General features: G+C 34.7%; 1 protein-coding gene across 1 annotated transcript in view; it reads right to left on the bottom strand.

Annotated features, from left to right (window-relative positions):
- Positions 1–11,065, bottom strand: part of LOC306891677 (NLR family CARD domain-containing protein 3-like) — a 269,541-nt gene that overhangs the window by 198,977 nt on the left and 59,499 nt on the right. The gene's annotated exons all lie outside the window — the stretch shown is intronic.

The following is an 11,065-nucleotide window of genomic DNA, read 5'->3' as shown; positions in this document are numbered from 1 at the left end:
TGTCCCCCCGGCTCATCGGTAGATGGCTCGTCCTGGCGGAACCAAGATCGCATAAGTTCCTTGCTCCTGTCCGGACTCAGATCTTTGTCACCCCGGAACTTTCTCCAGCAGCCTCCTTCAAGGACTCCAACGCATCATACCGGTAAACTCAACAAGAAATATGTTTTCAGAAACAGTAGAAGACAAATATATTGTAAACTATTTGCGGGCCTACAAATCAGTGTCCATGAGAACTAGTTTAACAAATGAATAAAGCAAAACTTAACTAACATTGTCTCGTGTGGTTCTTACAACTAATATTCTCCCGTGTTACACATATAAAGGAAAACAAATATTTAATATCATTTATGTGTGTGTCTGGATCTGTGAGTGACGTGTGTTTGTGATGTTTTATGCTCTATAAAGGTCTTTTCTGTCGTTGTTTGTTTAAGAGAAATATCCATATTGACGTCGAGCTTCAAACAAGAAACACTTTTACCAGTTACAGAAAGTTTATGTGAGGGACATTTCCCTTTACAATCCTGCCCTTGCACACTTCACCTATGAACGCTTACAGATAGTAAATAAACTTACAGGTTTATATTTCTCAAAGCAAAGTTTGTTCACGATCTAAATCCCAATACTGCGCAAACTTCAATACTGAAAATGGCCACAAGGTGGCGAACATACACATGACAATATGAACACATGAAACTAAAGGTTGTCGGTGTTTTAACACGAGGCTCAATATTATGCATGTGAATTATTTTCTTATTGTGACAAATCTTATATCAATATTTAGTTTAAATTATTAACTTATCATAACAAACTTTATATTGTCAGAAAGGTCTAGGACACTAGAATGCATATATGATCAGTACTTTATGAAATTCATAAATGACAAGATTGTGCGTATGAAAGTGTTTAGAGTGTTCTGGTCTTGAAAAGCCTCCTCACAACATTATATCCAGTAATGAAAAGGCAAGACAGTCCGCTATGAATCGGTGATGAGGGGGATTGACATCAGGGTTCCAGGAACAGGCTTTAGGCTGAATGTGGATCATTTTTACACCAGACCATCACTGTTCCAGGATCTCCTTCAAAAAGGTTTCTGGACCTTCGATGGATCCAGAAAGTGCTATCGATCTCTGTTTGACCCTTTTGTGGATATCACAGTGGTCAATGCCTTCATACTGCACCAGCAGCTGACTGAACACCAGAACCGAAGGCAGATGACACAGAAAGATTCTGGGAGGCTCTGGATCTGGAGCTTACAGACTGGAGGCCTCAGAATCAAAGCTGCTCCTCTTCTGCTCCTTCCACCTCCTCTTCTGTTACAACTATTACAACTTCTAAAACCCATTTCATGTCCATTTCTTGTTTTTTATTATTTTGTGTCCATTTGTCAAAGTCAAAAGAGAAAAAAAGCATCTCAATGTGTTTCTTTAATGTTAAATGTCATACCAAGTAACTAAGTTTTCCAGCATTTCAGTGACTTTTAAGAAGAATTTGAGTCTCATTGTATGTTTTAACACCTGATTACTGTCATGTTGTGCAGCCGAGGTGTGAAACTTTAGATTTTCTTTGGTCAAACTTATTTGGTTAAATTCAAAGGGAGACGATCACAGTGTTGTTTAGTTTCATTTATTGCTTATTCATAATCTCTCTGAAGAGTGTATGCAGTGATTCCTGTACCCTGAAATAAAAAGGGAAACAAAGGAGTTAGTGACAGTCATCCAGATCAATAACAGCTGGTTTATTGTTTATACCTGATATTACTTTTATTGGATTTAAGTGAAGAGAACAACTTGTTTTTTCAATATAAACTTCTATGTTAAATCAAACCGTGTCAGTCATTCACCCACTTGCTGGTTGTTCTCTTCCTCCAGTAGAGTTCTTGCTTCTTGTAGTGAATAGAAATCTCTCTATAACTCCCCTGGTGGAGAACTGGCATTATCTGCCCAGTAGATTTAGCGGCGTCAGGTCACCGGCTGGTGAATCACTATGATGGAGCTCTAAATAAAAGACAGTTTTCAAATGGCGGGGTTTGATTTACTCTTTGAGTCCTGGTTGCCTGTTCCAGCGGAGTCGTGTAGTTCGGGGCATTTATTCTGTTCATTGGTTAATCAGGTTTGTGAATGAGTGAGATGTGGAATGTGATTTTCTTATATTAGTGAATAATGTAAAGTTTGTGTCCTGCAGTCATTACACCCTTCAAGTGCAGCTAGAACCTGTACAGTCGTGTCAGACTGATCGTGAACTTGTTTTACATCATTTGTATTTGTAGACGGAGTCTCCGCCTCACAATCTCATCCTATTGGCCTTTTCTCAATTGTGTGGATGTGGTGTGGCCATAACGTCATGTGTTACCCGCTACACACACACCATAGTAAAAAATAGAAACAAATGACTTAAAAGCATTTTTAGCATAAATTATTCATCAACACTTATTCTTCACTTTGTCAATACAAAAAAAGGCTACAAATGACTTGACAAAAAGCTTCAATTATGGGACATTTAACAGAAAATTATGTAACAACTTCAATATTCCCATTAGTTTTGGTCACTTGAAACAGGGAGAGCTATATAGAGTTTTAAAGAACTGTAATCCCTAAAACTTTCAGCCAATTTGGATATGAATACTAAATAAAGCCAAGAGTGGCACTTTAAGCAATTATTAATGATATCTCTCTAACCTGAATACATATAAAAACCTAAAATAACAAAAAATGTGTGCCTCTGTCCCAATATATGTGTGTTTAATACAGTATATACATATTAAAATGTTTAGTTCATTTATATATATACATATATTTTTAGTAAATGATCACGAAGCCATGAAATACCTGAAGCGTGCTGAGTTGTCAAATGTCTAAACTGATGGAGACTCTCAGACCTCACAAGAGACCAAGCCGCTTTGAAAGTGAATCAGATGATGGTAAATAAATGAAATACATTGTTATTATAACCAAGTTCAACCGGATATTTAATAATAAACAATGAAAAAAGATTGTCAGAGTTTCACTGAATCAAATACTTGATGAAGTTTTAACAGAGATGCGTCAGCTGGGAGAAGTGATCATGAAACATCACCAGCAACAGGTGTTAGAAGAACCTGTAAATCTGATTCTTTCATTGGCTGAACATCATCACCGGTGTGTTTTTCAGTCAGAACTCATTGCACAGCAGGATTTTGAGTCCCAGAGTCCGAGAGCTCCAGATATTTCACGGGTGTTTGTGATGCGTCGGCGGCTCTCAGATCACGTGTTTCATAACTGAAGGGTCCTCACTCCTCAACAATAAGTTTCCCAACAACAAACAATAACACTTGTTCTGCCTCTTGATGTTTAGTACGGAGCACGTGCACTAGTCAATCTAACAATGTTGTTTTGTGGTAAAAGTGTAGAAATCACTTTTATTTTGAGTATTGAGCACTATTGTCAAAACCATGGTTTTATATTTTACCAATATAAATAATTGAACAAATCTACCATTTATTTATTTAAAACAAATACATTCAAATTAATTATGTAATGTAGTTCATAATAGAGATTATTCTGAGGACGTCAGGACTGTAAGATTTCTTGCTTGCCAGACAAATTCATAAATCAGAAAATAATGAAAACAATGTAAAGCATTAAAAAGCATTTAATTAACAAAACATTAATGATATTTTTATTGTTTATGTTATATGTCTTATTGATTATTTTCAGAAGAACCTCATGGTATTTATCATGAAATATTAATTGGTTTAGTATGTGTGTGTTTTTGTAAGATTTCTCAGATGAAATGATCTGATTCAATACATCATAAAGTCTCAGTATTAGAAATCAAGAAATCAACTTTTGTACAATAATGACTTATGTGTTTCTTTTTAAGACTCACGTGCAGCTGATGATGACGATGAGCTCATATATTATTTCTTCTTTTCAATGTAATACTGTCAGACCGGATCAGAAACATATTGCCAGGACTATGTCTTAGTTAAATTAGGATATTTAAGTCACTTTCATTAAAATGCCTTTGATGTCCTAAACCGTCTTTAAAAAAGATGTTGTCTAATATTCAGTTCCTGTAAGAAACTATTACAGTGGGCGGGGTTAGTGAAAATATTCACACTTCGTTCTGTAGTGACGTGAATAGGGTTGCCACCCGTCCCATGAAATACGGAATCGTCCCGTATTTACAGACAAATTGACGCGTCCCGTGGACGCGATTTGTCCCGTACTTTACATTGGTCCACATTATAAAGCATCCTATGCAAATCACCCCACCCGCAATGTGTGAAGACACGTCCTATTCTGTCCCTGATTGGGTAATACTCGCTGCCATTGTTGGTTTGATGGTTAATCACGGCCAATCAGATTCAGAGGAGGGCGGGTTTTTTTTAAGTTTCCTGTTTTGATTTAAAGTTCTTTGACTTGTCTTTTTCTGCACAGAGGACATATGAATGAAAATCTCTGGAATGAATTCTCATGTGTCTTTCCACACTGAACACACGGGCGTCCTCCTTTAATGTGAGTTAATGTGCGAGTTGTTATTTGATCAAGAAATATTTGTCAAACGGAGTGTGGAGGTATAAAAGGATCTTAATTATGAAAGGGTTTCATTGGGCGTGGAAGAGGGGAGGAGCTAGATACACTCAGGAGAAAAGATACGGAGAGAAGGGGAAGAGAAAGACTTCATCGCTCTCCATTTCTGACACATTAGCGCCGCTGTGTGGATGCAAACGGCATTGCGAATTCTTTGAAATTCTTCATTGACAGTATTTTTCTTCCTATTTTGATTACTTCATCCTTTGCCTCCAGGGAATAATTGTTCTTCCCTTCTATTTTTTTCTATAATTCATTTTTGAACATTAGCAGTGTTTTTTGTCTTTTTGAATAAACCTTCTTCATACTTTCTGAACTGGTAACAGTTTTGTTTTGAGTGAATCTGTGTTACTGTGTTGTTTTGTGGAAAATACATCCTCGTCTGTTGCAAGCGCTCACGTGGATGCTATTCATGGTTGAAAAAGAAAAGAGACTTTCTGTGTTTGATCAGGTGGTCATCTGTGATTAAATGACTTGACACATCTGGACACTGAAACACCAGCTCAGGTCTACGGTGAGGTCAAATTGAACTCTGGGTTGTGAATCTCATTCTGGTATGTTGACTGACATGAAAACATATCTGATGTGGAAACATTTATAAAGTACTTTTGAGTGTACCGAGCACCTTCTGAACGGTCTTTCAGAACTGTTGTTGTTTTCCTGTTTCTGTTTGGTTTGAGCATAATTGAAGAAAAGAGACCGAACAGAAGAGTGAATCTGAACAAAGCTTTATTTCTTTTTGTTTGTACATTTTGTTGTGGTGAAACCGTACTCACGACTCTCTCATCTCATGACTATTGTGTGTTTTTGTTTATTCTTTACTGAACATTAAGGTAAATAATTCTAAGTCTACTGTCTCCTTGGAGAAGGGACATCCCTCTTGTCCTCTAGGCTGGTAGACGGGAAAAGGAAATTAATTGAATCAAACTCTAAGTCATCACTAAAAGAAAGAACATAAACAATCAAGACAGAGAAAAACATACTTAGACAATAGCTATAGGAAACTATAGGGTGGGGACCTCGATCCTGTCATTTTCCTAGTCATCCAAGGCAGAGCCAGAGAAAACACTTACCCCTACATTGTAGTGAAATCCCGCTACACTTGAATAAATTAGTTTCTGTTTCATTTAAATGCAAATCTAATAACAACTTTAAAAACTCCAAGTACCTGAAGTGATGTCATCTACTGTAAATGGGATTTCATTGGTTGGCTGTAATGTTTGTTCTAGGGACTGCGCAGATATATTCTGATAACATGACAGTGAACTCAAGACCCGTCCTGTCCACAACATTTGTATCTGACCTGATTATATGACTTTAAACAGATTGTTTCAAACATTTGATTTGGTTTAAAAACTAAACAACAAACTTAAAGTTTAACAAGCTAAAGAATGTAATTGTTTTATTATTTAATTAAAATATTTAGTGGAGAGAGAAACTATCTACACATTTTTGTGAAGTCACATCAAGGCTTTCGTGTTTGACACATCGATGTGAAAAAGTCTATATTTATATTTCAACAATCATTTGATAACTGTTTATGTTTGGATATAAGCTGATAAACATTTTATAAACTGAAGCCAATTATCACTTTAATAATCAAACTAAATTAATAATCATAATAAATATATATATTGTAAATCCCTCCCTCAAGTGTGGACACTTTAAATACTGCTTAAACAGAAACCTTGTTATTTCCACAGTGAGCAGAAGATGGTGATGTTAAAGTCCTGCTGTCTCTGTGCTGCTCCAGCTGCAGTTGTGGCCGCATGTATGAGCTGCGACAGAGAAGAGTTGTGCAGCTTTCCTGCAGCTCAGTGGGAAGAGTTTGGTGGTAACAACATCAAGGTCTTGGCTCGATCCAGAGGATTGCACTTAGAGACAAATGTATAGGATCATGCAAATGTAAGTCACTTTGGTTAAAAGCGTTTGCCAAATGCATAAATGTAAATGTTTATCCTGGAGTCCCCAGCATACCGGGACACAATGGCTCCCCTGCAGAGATGGGAAAGATTGGGCTGCTGGTCAAAAAGGTCAGAAAGGAGACACAGGTTTGTTCGTCTAGTTTATATTTTATTTGTGTGTATTACTGTCCATTGTGACATATACCTGTACATACAGTATTACATATCAGTCATATGAGAATGATGTTGATGAGACCATTAAATCAAACTCAAATAATGTCCAAAACACACTACAAAAGCTTCTAATATATCCTAAAGTTACCAGAGGAGTTTTAATGGATACCAGTAGAACTTCTGTGGTGGTTTTCTTTCAGCAGGGTCGTCATACTTTTGTGGTTATTTTGATGAAAGTAACTCAAGGGTAAGTGTAACGCATTACAACTCAAAGACAGTAATATTGTAATATAACTAATGACTTTTCAATGTCAGTAACTAGTCATCTATAGTGTATTACATTGTGGAGGTAACTTGCCCAACACTGATCATAAGTGACCCTATCAATCCCTTTAAAATGTTTTAAGTTGCGACCTTCATCTGGTAGATATCATATGACACTATATGCCGGACAAATAGATTAAAAAACAGTTATAACAGCTGCTATTAGATTTTTAAAAGGTCTTATGTGTTTAAAGAGGTCATTGTGTCTTTGTTTTATCTATTGTAACTGTGCAAAAGGCTGCCAGTGCTTTCCCTGGAACGAATCGTCACTGATGACGCAACTTCCGTATAGTGTCGCAGGTGCGCGGTGCAGTTGAGGACTAACTTGGATCTTGACTTTTACTTAAAGCACTTCAGATTTTTAATTTCGGACAAAATTTTATATCTACAGTTGAAATGCTTTATAAAAATATTGATAGTTCTGTGATACTATATCCAAATACCACAAACAGATTCCCTGTACTGAGATCAGTTCGCCAGGGATGCCCTATTTCACCGTTTTTGTTCCTACTGGTGGTTGAATCACTGTCACTACATATTAAACATAGTTCTATTATTAAAGGATTGTCTATTTTTGATAAGGAAATTCGATTAACTCAATTAGCGGATGATACGGCTCTCTTTTTGAGTGACAAACATCAGCTATAACCCTAATTGACCAATTTTCAGCTGCCTCAGGTTTAACGCTTAACAAATCTAAATGTGAAATCTTATGTCTGTATCAGACTGAAGAGGATAAAATGTTTGATATGCCTGTTAAGACATGTGTAAGATATTTAGGTATTCATATCTGCAAGGATCTTAAGGAACGTCAACAGCTTAACTTTTCACCTAAATTGAAGAAAACTAAAACAATATTGAATTTATGGCTTCAAAGAGATGGCTTCTCTATTTTAGGAAGGATTCTTTTGACTAAAGCTGAAGGGATTTCAAGATTTGTCTATCCTGCCCTATCTCTTAATGTCAATGATTCAACATGTAAAGATATAAATACCATATTTAGGAATTTTGTGTGGAAAAACAGACACCATCATGTTAAAAAAGCAGTGCTCTCTGGTTCAAAGGAGGAAGGTGGATTTTAACTTTTGGACTTTTTGGACTTGAATTACACATTTAAGGTGAAATGGTTGAAGGAATGTTTGAGAGCACCAGAATCCTTATGGTACTTTATTCCCAACAATATTTTTTTAAGAGTGTAGGAGGCTTAACATTTTTATTGAAATGTAGCTACAATATTACAAGATTGCCTGTTAAAACTTTCCCAATTTTATCAACAAGCTCTTTTGGCCTGGAAGATATGTCATTCCCACAACTTCTCTCCACACAAGTCCATCTTATGGAATAATGAATGTATCACTAAAGGGAATAAGTCACTTTATTTGCAGAAATGGATTGATAGAGATATTATATTTTTAAAAGACCTTTTTGATTGTAATAACCAATTATTTAGCTATGAATCATCTCTTAGAGAGAAATCATTCCCAATAACATTCAAAGAATATAACTCTGTTTTCAAATTTATACCTAATGGCATATTAGAATTAATGAAAAGTTATATAAAACAAAATGGAGTTCCAGACTTTAGTTTTACTCTTTATATAAATGGTGTGGATATAATGAGCAGCAATTGTATTAATAAGCATATCAGAAAATGTTTTTTAAATGTAAAGAAAATAACACCCAGTGGGAAATTTTTCTGGAATGCTCAATTTACTGAGATTAATTGGCATGGGGCGTGGCTTGTTCCTTTTAGATTGGCATTACGAACAAAGTTAGAGAATTACATTTGAAAATATTGCACAATATGTATCCCACAAATTTATTTATCTCAAAATTCACATCTATTGATAATTGTGTTTGTAAGACAGAAAGAGAATCTGTAATTCATCTTTTTTATGGTTGCTCTGTATAACATTCTGGAAAAGTGTTGAAAATTATATGGCATTTAAAATAACACAATTGCACTTGAAGGGAAACAGATTATCACTTACTTTGATTGTAAAGATAGAAATGTATGTAATATTGTAATGTATTTATTTTATTAGGTAAATTCCATATTCATAAAGCAAAATTTTCCAAATCCAAACCAAATTTTAAATTATTCCAAATTGAAATTGATTTATATATTGAGTCTCTTAAATTAGTTAAAAATAAGAAAGCTATACTAATAACTAGTATATATTCAAATCTCTTTAATTAATAAACTCCGCTATCCTTAATATTACTGATGTTTGTAAGTCTGTTTTATCTTTTTTTTATTGGTTTATCAATTTGTAAGTTCATACTATTTATAATTTATTGTTTGTATATATTTTGTTAGTTAATTTTGTATTTTTGTATTGTGATGACTGAATGTGTGTAAATTTAAGTTTATACAATAAAAAATAAAAAAATACTTGGATCTTGACCCAGAAAACACAAAATGTTTTTACAACTTTGCATTTCGGTTAAAATTAGGTGATGTTGCAGTAAAACTTTTTTAAACGTTTAAGTGCTATATGTTGTTTAAAATAGTGTAAAACATAAATATTATGTGTGTTTACAACGAAGACAAAACCAGACCAAAGGGTAACTTTTGTGATACGTTTTATTTCGGTGTTAAAATGATTTTATATCGATTAAAGAATCAATATTCTGTTAACACATCAATGAACGTTAAAGATATAAATAAACTTACAGGTTTATATTTCTCCAAGCAAAGTTTGATCGCGTTGTGAACCGAAACTAGTTTACTGCTGTACGATGAATGAGATCTAAACCTCAACACTGCGCAAACTTCAATACTGGACAATGACCACAAGGTGGCGCACATACACAATGACAATCGGAACCAAACGCTGCGAGGAAAGAGGAGCGAGATCTTGAAATGCATTTCCAAAACCACATTGAATTTTTTCTCTACTACACACAACGGTATAGCAAATGCAATCCCAAATATTTACACCCCTTAATGTTAATGTATAAAGGGGAAAACATTTAAATGATCATTTTAATCTTAAACGTTTATAATAAACAGAATCGTGTCAAACTATGAGCAAGTAACATATCTTATATCTTTTTATGGGTTTATGGGTTTATGGGTTTATGGGTTTATGGGTTTATGGGTTTATGGGTTTCTGTAAGTATTGACCATGTATATATAATACAACTTTTATTCAAATTTGTTTTTGTTACTACTGACTTTTTAGTAATACTTACAATAAGATTCTATTTGTTAACATATGATGTTAATGCATTTTAACATGCCAATGGGAAAGGAAAATAATCTTGAATTAAGGTTCAACTTTTTCTTAGTCACTCAATTCAAATGTTCTTACCCCATTGGCAGATTGTTTTGCTTGTTTTAAGCACAAATATACTGAAATGTCTTTTTTTTAAATAAAAACAGGACTTATTTTCTAATGTCATTTTGCTCATCAGGAAAATGCATCTTGATTCAAGAATTTGTAGACAATTTTACTGGAAAACAAGAAAAAAGACTAAACATTTTACATTTTACAAGCAAATCGTTAACAGTGTATTTTTATTATAAATAGTCCTTTATTATGCAAGGTTCTGTCAATACATTAAACATTATTAGTTAAATCATTAGACACAAGTCAATAGTCAATACGAGAATGAAGAGATGAGTCCTCATGTATATTCTTCCCTGTCTGGATTCTGACATCGCCACACATCTATAAGACCCTTAAACATACATGATCCAGTTCACTAGAAGGGTCTGGGCTAGTTTTAGGAGGCCATCTATCAATGGTTTCATTCAACACAGTAGTGAAATCTCCTCCCCACATAACTTTGACTGAAGGATCGGAAAATAAATGCTGGAGACTCAATATTTGAAAAAAGTAAATCGTTGTTCACTTTGTTGTTGGTGGCATAACAGTGTATTAATAAATTGTTTTCGTCATTCTGATCTAACACGAGTAATATCCATCTACCGCAATCCTCTGTTTCCTAGTTTAATATTTTCGGATCGGATCACTGGTTGATTTTCTCAGAGAGAATTCGGATGATATTCTCCTGCACATCACTCAGAGAAAGTTCACTTCGTTTGTCAGAGGTGTCAACATCATTATTTTGCTTTTTGGGAGG

Source organism: Barbatula barbatula (assembly GCF_947034865.1).
Source record: "Barbatula barbatula genome assembly, chromosome: 3".
In the NCBI taxonomy this organism is placed as follows: Eukaryota; Metazoa; Chordata; class Actinopteri; order Cypriniformes; family Nemacheilidae; genus Barbatula; species Barbatula barbatula.
This window is presented reverse-complemented; position numbering and strand designations above follow the sequence as displayed.